The sequence below is a fragment of the Diabrotica virgifera genome, chromosome 1, assembly GCF_917563875.1.
Source record: "Diabrotica virgifera virgifera chromosome 1, PGI_DIABVI_V3a".
NCBI lineage: Eukaryota > Metazoa > Arthropoda > Insecta > Coleoptera > Chrysomelidae > Diabrotica > Diabrotica virgifera.
Genome location: NC_065443.1, coordinates 173326249 through 173337304, shown reverse-complemented (window position 1 = coordinate 173337304; position 11056 = coordinate 173326249).

Below are 11056 nucleotides of genomic sequence, written 5' to 3'. Positions count from 1 at the left end.
TTAGTGTTAAATGCTAAGGCGATTTGAAAATATTCGTCACCGAAAATATATACATTCAAGCCTGTGTCCACATCACTATAGGGTCATTCAAAAGATTTAAGCCGCTCATAAGCAGTTCTTCATTACAAAAATGTGTCTTCACTCGCACCTTTACTTGCATCCTCCCTATTTATGGCCTTGGTTTGCGTATTCTTTGTGTGTAGGTAGATAATACTACAGACTAAATAATTGTACGAGGGTACATTTTAATACTGAAAATAAAGGATTTTTGTTAATTCAGTGACGGGGAATTGGATATAAATGATTGAAAAATGAAATTTTATTATAATCATTTATTATAGTATAAAAGTATAAAGTATAGATAATATGTACATTTTATACAATTGTTGAACGATACTCATGAGTTCTTTTTCAATCATCGTATTATCAAATGTGAAATATTTTTCTTTTAACCAATTAAGTAGTATTTTATGGTTTTTCCACACCAAAGTAGGTAGTTTTTCAATTAAATAAGAATGGTAACTGGCATTATCCATTACTATGACAGAATTTTAAGATATGTTACTAACCATCTGAAAGAAATATTCGTCAATTATGTCTGCAGTTATTTACTCGTGGTAATCCTTGGTGTTCTTAAAGTACCTAAATTCTAATACACCGCCATTTTCAGATCAAATGTGGGTAATTATTACTTTACAGCTATTCCAATAGGAGAGTTCAAACCAGAGGAATAATCTTCTAATCAACCCTATAATTTGAAAAAGTGCGTTCTTCGTTTAACCAGGTTTCATCTAAATAATAAATTGTTTGTCCTTTTGTTCGGAACCGTTTAATAATTGTTCTTAGATATTTCCTTTTCCAACTACCAATATAATCTTTGTTAACAAGTATTGCTATGTACATAAAGTTAGCGAATCACTTCTCGCAAATATTATGTAGAACACAATGGGAATTTGCCGCTTTTTTGCCGTTAATTAGTTGTGAAAAAATTAATTTTGCCGCTCTTTTTTTTTTCCTAATATTCGATGTTTCGCTAACTTCATATATGAAGTTAGCGAATCACAACAGCAAAAAATGTTTCAAATTCAAATCGAGTTGGTGCCGCTTTTTTGCCATTAATTAGTTGTGAAAAAATTAATTTTGCCGCTGTTTTATTTTTCTTAATATTCGATGTTTCGCTAACTTCATATGAAGTTAGCGAATCACAACAGCAATAAATGTTTCAAATTCAAATCGAGTTGGTGCTGAATTTGCCGTTTTTTTGCCGTTAATTAGTTGTGAAAAAATTAATTTTGCCGCTCTTTTATTTTTCTTAATATTCGATGTTTCGCTAATTTCATAAAGGGTGGGGAATTAGTGTGAATAAGTCCAATTACTCGTTTATCGTAGGAGATACGAAAAAAAGTTATTTAGTTAAAAGTTGGTGCCTAGACAGGACCATAATCTGAAAATATTTTCAAATATACAGGGCTATCCGTATTGACATGGTGACACAAAATTATGTTTTTTTAAATAGAACACCCTATATATTTTTACATTTTTGGATTCTCCTGTACGTCTACTTTCCTAAAATATAGGCTTTTGTAGTAATATAAGAAGTAGTTTAAAAAATAATTACGTTTCTTCTTAATTTCGTAGCAATATTTACACCCTGTATAATTGTAGTAATAACTTGACATAAAAATTTCTATTTATATTGAAAATATTTTCAATATAGTCTACTATTGTTAAACATTATTAATATAGAGAAACGTTTAGTTTTATTATACAAGGTTGGTCAAAACTAGGAATGAGTATTTTTTGAGCTTTCTTAAATGGATTTTAGTATAGTATTTTGGTATTGTGGACCAACAAATTTGTGATAATTATAGAGGAATAGCACTACTTAGCACAGCATATAAAATATTGACTTCAATAATAAGAAACAGATTGTCAAAGATCATGAAGAAGAGAGTGGGACAGTACCAATGTGGAGTCACAGAAGGAAGATATATGGAGGAAGGAAGAATAATGGAAAAAGCAAATGAATACAAACTGGAATTAGAAATGCTATTCATCGACTTCAAACAGGCATTTGATTCGATTAAGAGAAAACAACTAACGATTGCCCTGGAAAATTAAAAATCCCACATAAACTCAGAAAATTAATAAATATTATGACAATGAGAACTACCAAAATTAGTATAAAAACGCAAAGAGGCGAGACAGATGAATTCATTATAAATAAAGGAGTGAAACAAGGGGATGCCTTATCCACTGTTTAATCTAACTTTAGAATATGTACTACGAAATATAAACAAAGGAAACCTAAGAACAAGAGGTGGACAAATAATCGCCTACGCAGACGACATTGTTATTATTGCAAAGAATAGAAACATAATGAAATAAAAGAGAAAGGGGAGACAATGGGACTCAGACTAAATGAAGAAAAGACAAAAATATTAAGACTAGGGAAAACAGCAATAAAAGGAAAAACCAAAATAGGAAATTCAGAGTTTGAAGATGTAGAACATTTCAAATACCTAGGAGTGACAATAAGCAAAACGGCTGAAAGAATACAGAAATAAAAGAAAAAATATTGGCAGCGAATAAAGCTTATTTTGCAAATAAAACACTACTTAAAAGCAAAATACTGTCTACTAAAACCAAGATAAGAATGTATAACACCATAATTAGACCAATATTATTATACGCAGCGGAAACAATGACGATGACTAAAAAAGATGAAGAAAACTTAAGAATAGTGGAGAGAAAGATCATGAGAACCATACTGGGACCAATCAGATCAGAGCAAAATGAATATAGAAGCCGAACAAATGCAGATATTAAGAAAGTACTAAAAACAGATATCGTGACCAAAATAAAGCAATTAAGAGTTAGAGAGTTAAGTCACATCTGGCGGGCAGGAGATGAAGCAGTGACATATACTATGATAGAATGGAATCCAGTAGGGAGAAAGAAAAGAGGAAGACCAAGATCAAAATGGTTGCAAGAGGTTGAAGCAGACTTTTGCCGCTCTTTTATTTTTTTTAATATTCGATGTTTCGCTAACTTCATATGAAGTTAGAGAATCACAACAGCAAAAAACGTTTCAAATTCAAATCGAGTTGGTGCTGAATTTGCCGCTTTTTTGCCGTTAATTAGTTATGAAAAAATTAATTTTGCCGCTCTTTTATTTTTTTTAATATTCGATGTTTCGCTAACTTCATATGAAGTTAGCAAATCACAACAGCAAAAAATGTTTCAAATTCAAATCGAGTTAGTGCTGAATTTGCCGCTTTTTGCCGTTCATTAGTTGTAGAAAAATTAATTTTGCCGCTATTTTATTTTTTTTTTAATATTCGATGTTTCGCTAACTTCATATGAAGTTAGCAAATCATAACAGCAAAAAATGTTTCAAATTCAAATTGAGTTGGTGCTGAATTTGCCGCTTTTTTGCCGCTCATTAGTTGTCAAAAAACTAATTTTGCCGCTATTTTATTTTTTTTAATATTCGATGTTTCGCTAACTTCATATGAAGTTAGCGAATCACAACGGCAAAAAATGTTTCAAATTCAAATCGAGTTTGTGCTGAATTTGCCGTTTTTTGCCGCTCATTAGTTGTGAAAAGATTAATTTTGCCGCTCTTTTATTTTTTTTACTATTCGATGTTTCGCTAACTTCATATGAATCATCGAATAGTAAAAAAAATAAAAGAGCGGGAAAATTAATCTTTTCACAACTAATGAGCGGCAAAAAAACGGCAATTCCATTCGCTAGTAGATTCCATTCTATCATAGTATATGTCACTGCTTCATCTCCTGCTCGCCAGATGTGACCTAACTATCTAACTCTGGATTGCTTTATTTTGGTCACGATATCTTCTTTTAGTACTTTCTTAATCTCTGCATTTGATCGGCTTCTATATTCATTTTGCTCTGATCTGATTGGTCCCAGTATGGTTCTCATGATCTTTCCCTCCACTATTCTTAAGTTTTCTTCATCTTTTTTAGTCATCGTCAATGTTTCCGCTGCGTATAATAATATTGGTCTAATTATGTTGTTATACATTCTTATCTTGGTTTTAATAGACAGTATTTTGATTTTAAGTAGTGTTTTATTTGCAAAATAAGCTTTATTCGCTGCCAATATTTTTTCTTTTATTTCTGTATTCTTTCAGCCGTTTTGCTTATTGTCATTCCTAGGTATTTGAAATTTTCTACATCTTCAAACTCTGAATTTCCTATTTTGGTTGTTCCTTTTATTGCTGTTTTCCCTAGTCTTAATATTTTTGTCTTTTCTTCATTTAATCTGAGTCCCATTGTCTCCCCTTTCTCTTTTATTTCTTTTAGCATTTCTTTCATTATGTTCCTATTCTTTGCAATAGTAACAATCTCGTCTGCGTAGGCGATTATTTGTCCACCTCTTGTTCTTAAGTTTCCTTTGTTTATATTTCGTAGTACATATTCTAAAGTTAGATTAAACAGTGGATAAGGCATCCCCTTGTTTCACTCATTTATTTATAATGAATTCATCTGTCTCGCCTCTTTGCGTTTTTATGCTAATTTTGGTAGTTCTGAATTTCTGAATTTATGTGGGATATTTAATTTTTACAGGGCAATCGTTAGTTGTTTTCTCTTAATCGAATCAAATGCCTGTTTGAAGTCGATGAATAGCATTTCTAATTCCAGTTTGTATTCATTTGCTTTTTCCATTATTCTTCCTCCCTCCATATATCTTCTTTCTGTGACTCCACATTGGTACTGTCCCACTCTCTTCTTCGTGATCTTTGACAATCTCGTTCTTATTATTGAAGTCAATATTTTATATGTTGTGTTTAGTAGTGTAATTATTCCTCTATAATTATCACAAAGTTGGTTCACAATACCAAAATACTATACTAAAATCCATTTAACCCGCCATTACACGCGCTATGAGGGAATCCCTCACCATATTTGTTTATAACCAATGAAATTGTGTAAACTAATACGATAACCTTAAGCACCCAAGAATGCCTTTAGCATGGTTCATGAGAGGGTATGAAAAAGTTATAGAATATTTCAGGCGGTCAGTGTGCTGTGTGATAGTTGAAAGAAGAGACATCCCTCTTCTAGTGAGGGAATTCCTCACTGCGCGTGCAATCACGGTGAAATCACGTTTCTGTTATCTCAAAGAAACTTTTAGGTTTTTATTTAATATTTAGTTAAGTTTAATTAAAATATTATTGTTTGGATTAGGTTAGGAACAGTGGCACACCGAGCGGGGGGTTTGGGGGTTAAAATCCCACCCAGAGTATATAGAAATATATATAAAAGAAAGTAGGAAAATATAACTTGTCTTTCACAAATAATACAAAACACTTTCGGTGCTTAAGCAAACCCCCCTCCCCCCAGAGAAAAATTCTAGGCGCGCCACTGGTTAAGAACCCATTTTTAAATTTACCTTATCTAATTGGGAAATAATCCACAATTTAACTTGAAAAATTGATTTTATTGACGTTTCGCATTCCACCTCGGACGTCGTTATCAAAATACAAAATATTAATAGTTAATTACATAAATGCCACAAAGAAATAGCTTCAGAACAGTTGTTAATTTTAATTTGTATTTTTAGTAAAATGAATTCGCGTAAAGAACGTTAATTTCTTCAGTGGCTTGCTGAAATTGAAAATTAAGAAAACTTGCTTTTGATCTAAGTATATTATTTTTACTTTTGTTTTGTTAAATTAATAAAAAAAATTGGTTTACGAGACTTTCTATAATATGTGAGTACAACCCATTTTATATTTATACATGTTGACATTCATTCTTCCTCGAAATAAGTCGAATTGATGTAGGTGAGGGCGACGCTCATACGCGTGCAACAACGTCACAATAGAAGACGCGTGTAACGGCGGGTTAAGAAAGCTCAAAAAATACTCATTCCTAGTTTTGACCAACCTTGTATACTAAAACTAAACGTTTCTCTATATTAATAATGTTTAACAATATTGACTATATTAAAAATATTTTCAATATAAATAGAAATTTTTATGTCAAGTTACTACAATTCTACAGTGTTTGAATATTGCTATGAAATTAACAAAAAACGTAATTATCTTTTAAACTACTTCATATATTACTGCAAAAGTCTATATTTTAGGAAAGTAGATGTGCAGGAGAATCCAAAAATGTAAAAATATATAGGGTGTTCTATTTAAAAAAAACATAAGTTTGTGTCACCCTGTCAATACGGATAGCCCTGTATATTTGAAAATATTTTCAGATTATGGTCCTGTCTAGGCACCAACTTTTAACTAAATAACTTTTTTTCGTATCTCCTACGATAAACGAGTAATTGGACTTCTTCACACTAATTCCCCACCCTTTATGAAATTAGCGAAACATCGAATATTAAGAAAAATAAAAGAGCGGCAAAATTAATTTTTTCACAACTAATTAACGGCAAAAAAGCGGCAAATTCAGCACCAACTCGATTTGAATTTGAAACATTTTTTGCTGTTGTGATTCGCTAACTTCATAGATGAAGTTAGCGAAACATGGAATATTAGGAAAAATAAAAGAGCGGCAAAATTAATTTTTTCACAACTAATTAACGGCAAAAAACGGCAAATTCCCATTGTGCTTGCCATAATATTTGCGAGAAGTGATTCGCTAACTTTATGTACATAGTATTGCTCTTTTGTTAGAGGGTAGAAGTTATAAGTTAGAGAGTTTAAAAAAAGAAAATTTAGTGTGACTTTTAATTTCAAATATCTTATTCAAAAGAAACTTTTTAGTTATTCTAAGCAACTTTCGGCCCTCGGCAATATTGCAATCATTCATTATGAGTTTAAATTTTTCAAAAATACTTATTAGTTTTCTCAGGATTAAAAAAAATGAATACCTTTAAAACACATTGAACATTTTGACAGGCGACATTTTGCGCCTATGCTCTTAACGAAGTCATCAGTTTCCATAAGTTTTTTTCCGATGGGATTTTTTTGGCTAGACTCTTTCTCCAGCTTTCCTTTCTTTTAGACACCGATAAATTCTTGCTTCTATAACTCCAGTACTGAACAACAACCCGATTTCCTGAAGAGTAATGTTTGAAGTTTTGTGAACTAACGCATCATATACATTCAATATAATAGTTTTTTTAGTTGAGAATAAGGACTTTTACTGACTAGTTTCGGTGGATTAAAAGTTGACGGGGTTGTCATCATGGAATATGAGTATCACAACACCCACAACACAACTAACGTTAAATAAATAGTCTAAAATTTGACCAAGCACCTATGTGTAATCACTGATTGCACATCATCAAAACCCACTGACTTTAAAGAAAGCAATTTAATTTAACCCAGCCTGTGTGACTTGTACATCCTTTAATATGACGTTCGGATTACAATTTAGTGGTTGTTTTCCAAAAGCACATATGTCCATTTTTGGTACTTTTTAGGAGAGCAAATTAAAATTTCCACGACGACCATAAAATTAGTTTTTTCTTATATGTCAACTCACATAAATAGCTGTATAAACATTAAACTCAAAACCAAATATGATATTTCTAAAACTGGGATTTTATGGACATCGTGGACATTTGAATTTGCTCTTCTGAAACAAATCGAGAGTGGACATATCAGCTTTTGGAAAACGGCCATTCAATTATGTTCCCTCCAATGCTCTAGACCAGGGGTTCCCAACCAGTATGCCGCTGCACACTGGTGTGCCTTGAAGTCCCTGTAGGTGTGCCGCGCAATTCACATAACAATACATTATGATTATACTCATTATAGAGATTATTTACCCAAAGTGTGCCGTGGCTGAACGAGTTTTTAAGTTAGTGTGCCTCAAGCTAAAAAAGGTTGGGAACCGCTGCTCTAGACTCTAGACCCGGATCATCCCTTCCCCCCTATTACACTCTGATGCACAATGGGGGACTCTTATCAGCCAAATGCTTTTCATGTGGGAGTCCTGGGTACAAGAACATGGTGTCCCAGCTGATCAATGCAGACTACCGTGAGGTTCTTTTTTCCTGCTTTTTTCTTGTGACTTATCCGAAATCTCGGACCTCAAGTCCCGCTCCGGACTACGCCCTGTTCGGCGACTTGATGATCGAGGGTTTTCTTAGTATTTTTTGGTGGTACATACTCTATTCCACTCCAACCTTTATAACTTCAATCGAAATACGCAATTCAACCTATAGTATAGTATATAAATTACTAATATCTCGCCGTAGCGGTGTCGGTCTCGAATTCAGTTCCTTTTCTCCATCCAAAAAAACAACGTCGCTTAAGAAGTTTTCACTTCGAAAACGTTATACAGTAAATCAGCTCATTTTAATTGAATAATTAGCGCAATGGGACAAATAAATACTCTTTAATTATACATACACATAATATACACAAACGTATGTACGGTAATGTATATTATATATACGAACAGAATTTATTTCGGTGAAGCGATGATGGTCGCCAATTCAATGTTATTTCGTCATCCAAAAAGAGGTGCTGTACCTATACAGTGAGGACGTTTGAGTTAGAATAAATTCATTTTCGCGAGAATTGGCGAGAATTGGCGAGATTCTCCCATTCTGGAGATAAATCCCGAAACTGGTCGATTTTTATTTTTAAATTATAACGCTTTAGCATATATATCATACTAGTGACGTCATCCATCAAGACGCACACTGAGTTATACATGCTAGGTTTGACATTTGAATTTGACATGAAACGTCAATTATTTTGTACGTCGAAGACAGAAACAGAAGTACATAAATAAACATTACATTTTACATTAGTCTTTTGAAAGTTTTTCTTCTATTTACTCAATTTACTGGTACTTAGCTTATTTTAACTACATTCAAATTATTTTATAGTGGTATTTGTAGTGTTTAAAATTATTTTTACTTAGTTTAGTAGTGCTGTGCGGATTATAATCTCGGTAAATAGAGAAACAACACACTATGTAGACTGTAGCTGTCTGAAAATAAAAATATATTATGATGAGCCTTAGGTATTGTATTCCTTTGTGGAAGTCATATTATGGTGTTAGTGAACATAATATAGTAATTAGATTACCAAAAGATCAGCCTGAAGAGAGAAACGGATTAAGTTAATTCATAGTGAACACTTACAAACTCATAGAAAAGTGATGGTAAAAATCTGATGAGTTTAATCCCATTAGTAAATTCAAACTGAAATTTTTACAGAAAAATTTACTGATTGTCTTACTTCACTGTTTTTATTGTTAAAAAACTACTTACAGAGGACATTAGCATTAACCTACAGCATTAGTTAATTTGTATAAGTACATGTTAAACAAATGTAATTTGTCCATCATAAAGAAAATAATAAAATGGATAGTGTATAATGCAGATTTGGAACTTAGACAATTGAATGTTCATGTTTCCATTGAGCAGATTTTGGAATCGAAGGACACTGAAAGGCTTGTGTTTGTTGAAGGTGATAACTGCCCCAGTAGGTGATTTCTATTTGGAGATATTCTAGTAAAAAAATTAATGGTAAAGAAAATGTAATCCATAATGTGTAATCTGTTATAGAAGAAATAGGTATATGATAATATGTAGGTACTTTTATTCTTGTTCTTTTATGATTTACTATTTTAACTTAAAATTAAACTTTTTTTATTAAAACGCTTTTATTTAGTTCAATAGTTTGCGTCAAATCTTTAGACGTTAATTTGATTGCCTTTTCTCCAATGCAAATGAATGAAAATTTGCAGACATATGCATTTGCGGGAACAATACACGAATAGCCAATAAAATTTTTTTTTTATGTTTATTAATTGTTTAAATAAAAAAATACGATTTTAATGGAAGATGCTTAAATTCTCTTGTTTTTTACGATGTAATAACTTGAAACTTTTACGGATTGTAGCTAATGATATGAACCATATATAATTTCACTTTGTGCGTTAATTGTTTACGTTATGCTTCATAAATAAACAATAAAGTTTCAAATTTTTTGCCCATTACTACTTTTCATGTGAGTACATCATATGTTTTATACATATTTTAATAAACATGACGATATATTTTAATGTTTGAAAAGTGTAAGACTAAAAAGTAAAAAATAAAAAAATATGAAAAATTTTTTTTAAGAAACGCTTTTCTTTAGTTACGTGTGTCTAAAATTAAAAATATTATAAAAAAATCAACTAAAAAGCAAAAAATAAAAAAATTGAAAAAATCTAACATATTCGTCAAAGAAAAGCGTGGCGCGTCTTCATCTAATAAACGGTTTTCGCCCCACGCTTTTCTTTAACGAATGTGTTAGATTTTTTCAATTTTTTTTTATTTTTTGCTTTTTAGTTGATTTTTATATAATATTTTTAATTTTAGTCACACGCAACTAAAGAAAAGCGTTTCTTAAAAAAAATTTTTCATATTTTTTTATTTTAATTTCAATTTTGTTTTATTGCTCTACATAATCTTCATTTATTGTTATTTTAAATCTGTCTACAGTTGAAATAAATAAGTAGTGTCTATAAGAATTGACTTGAAGACACAAACTTTTAGTGTTTTTTTTTATAATATGTAGATACTGCACTCAACGAAAAAGGTACGTAATATCAATAAAAATGTTAATTCAGACAACAAACGCAATACTTAAAATTTGTCCAATTCTTGGTTTTATTGGGACAACAAAATGATGTTCATCAATTCATTATTTTCGTTCGTTGAGCCAATGTATTACGTTTATTGAATGGATGAGCATTCATTATGTGTACCATAATATCACTTTATTGGTATTACGAACTCTGTTCACTGAGTCAACGAACACTATTTATTGATATTACGAACTCTGTTCACTGAGTCAACGAACACTATGTATTGAAACAACAACGTCGTTAATTGACCGACGAAGACTATTCGTTGTGTCAATAACAGTGTTATTTCTCCTAACGTATTTCGTTTATTTCTACAATTATTTCCGTTTATTGTTACAATTATTTCTGTTCATTCCCACAATAAATACGGTTTTTCTTACAAGCAATTCTATTCATTCTTTCAATCAGTTTCGTTCATTCCTACTATGAACGTATTTTATATTAATAATTACTAAATGCATTAG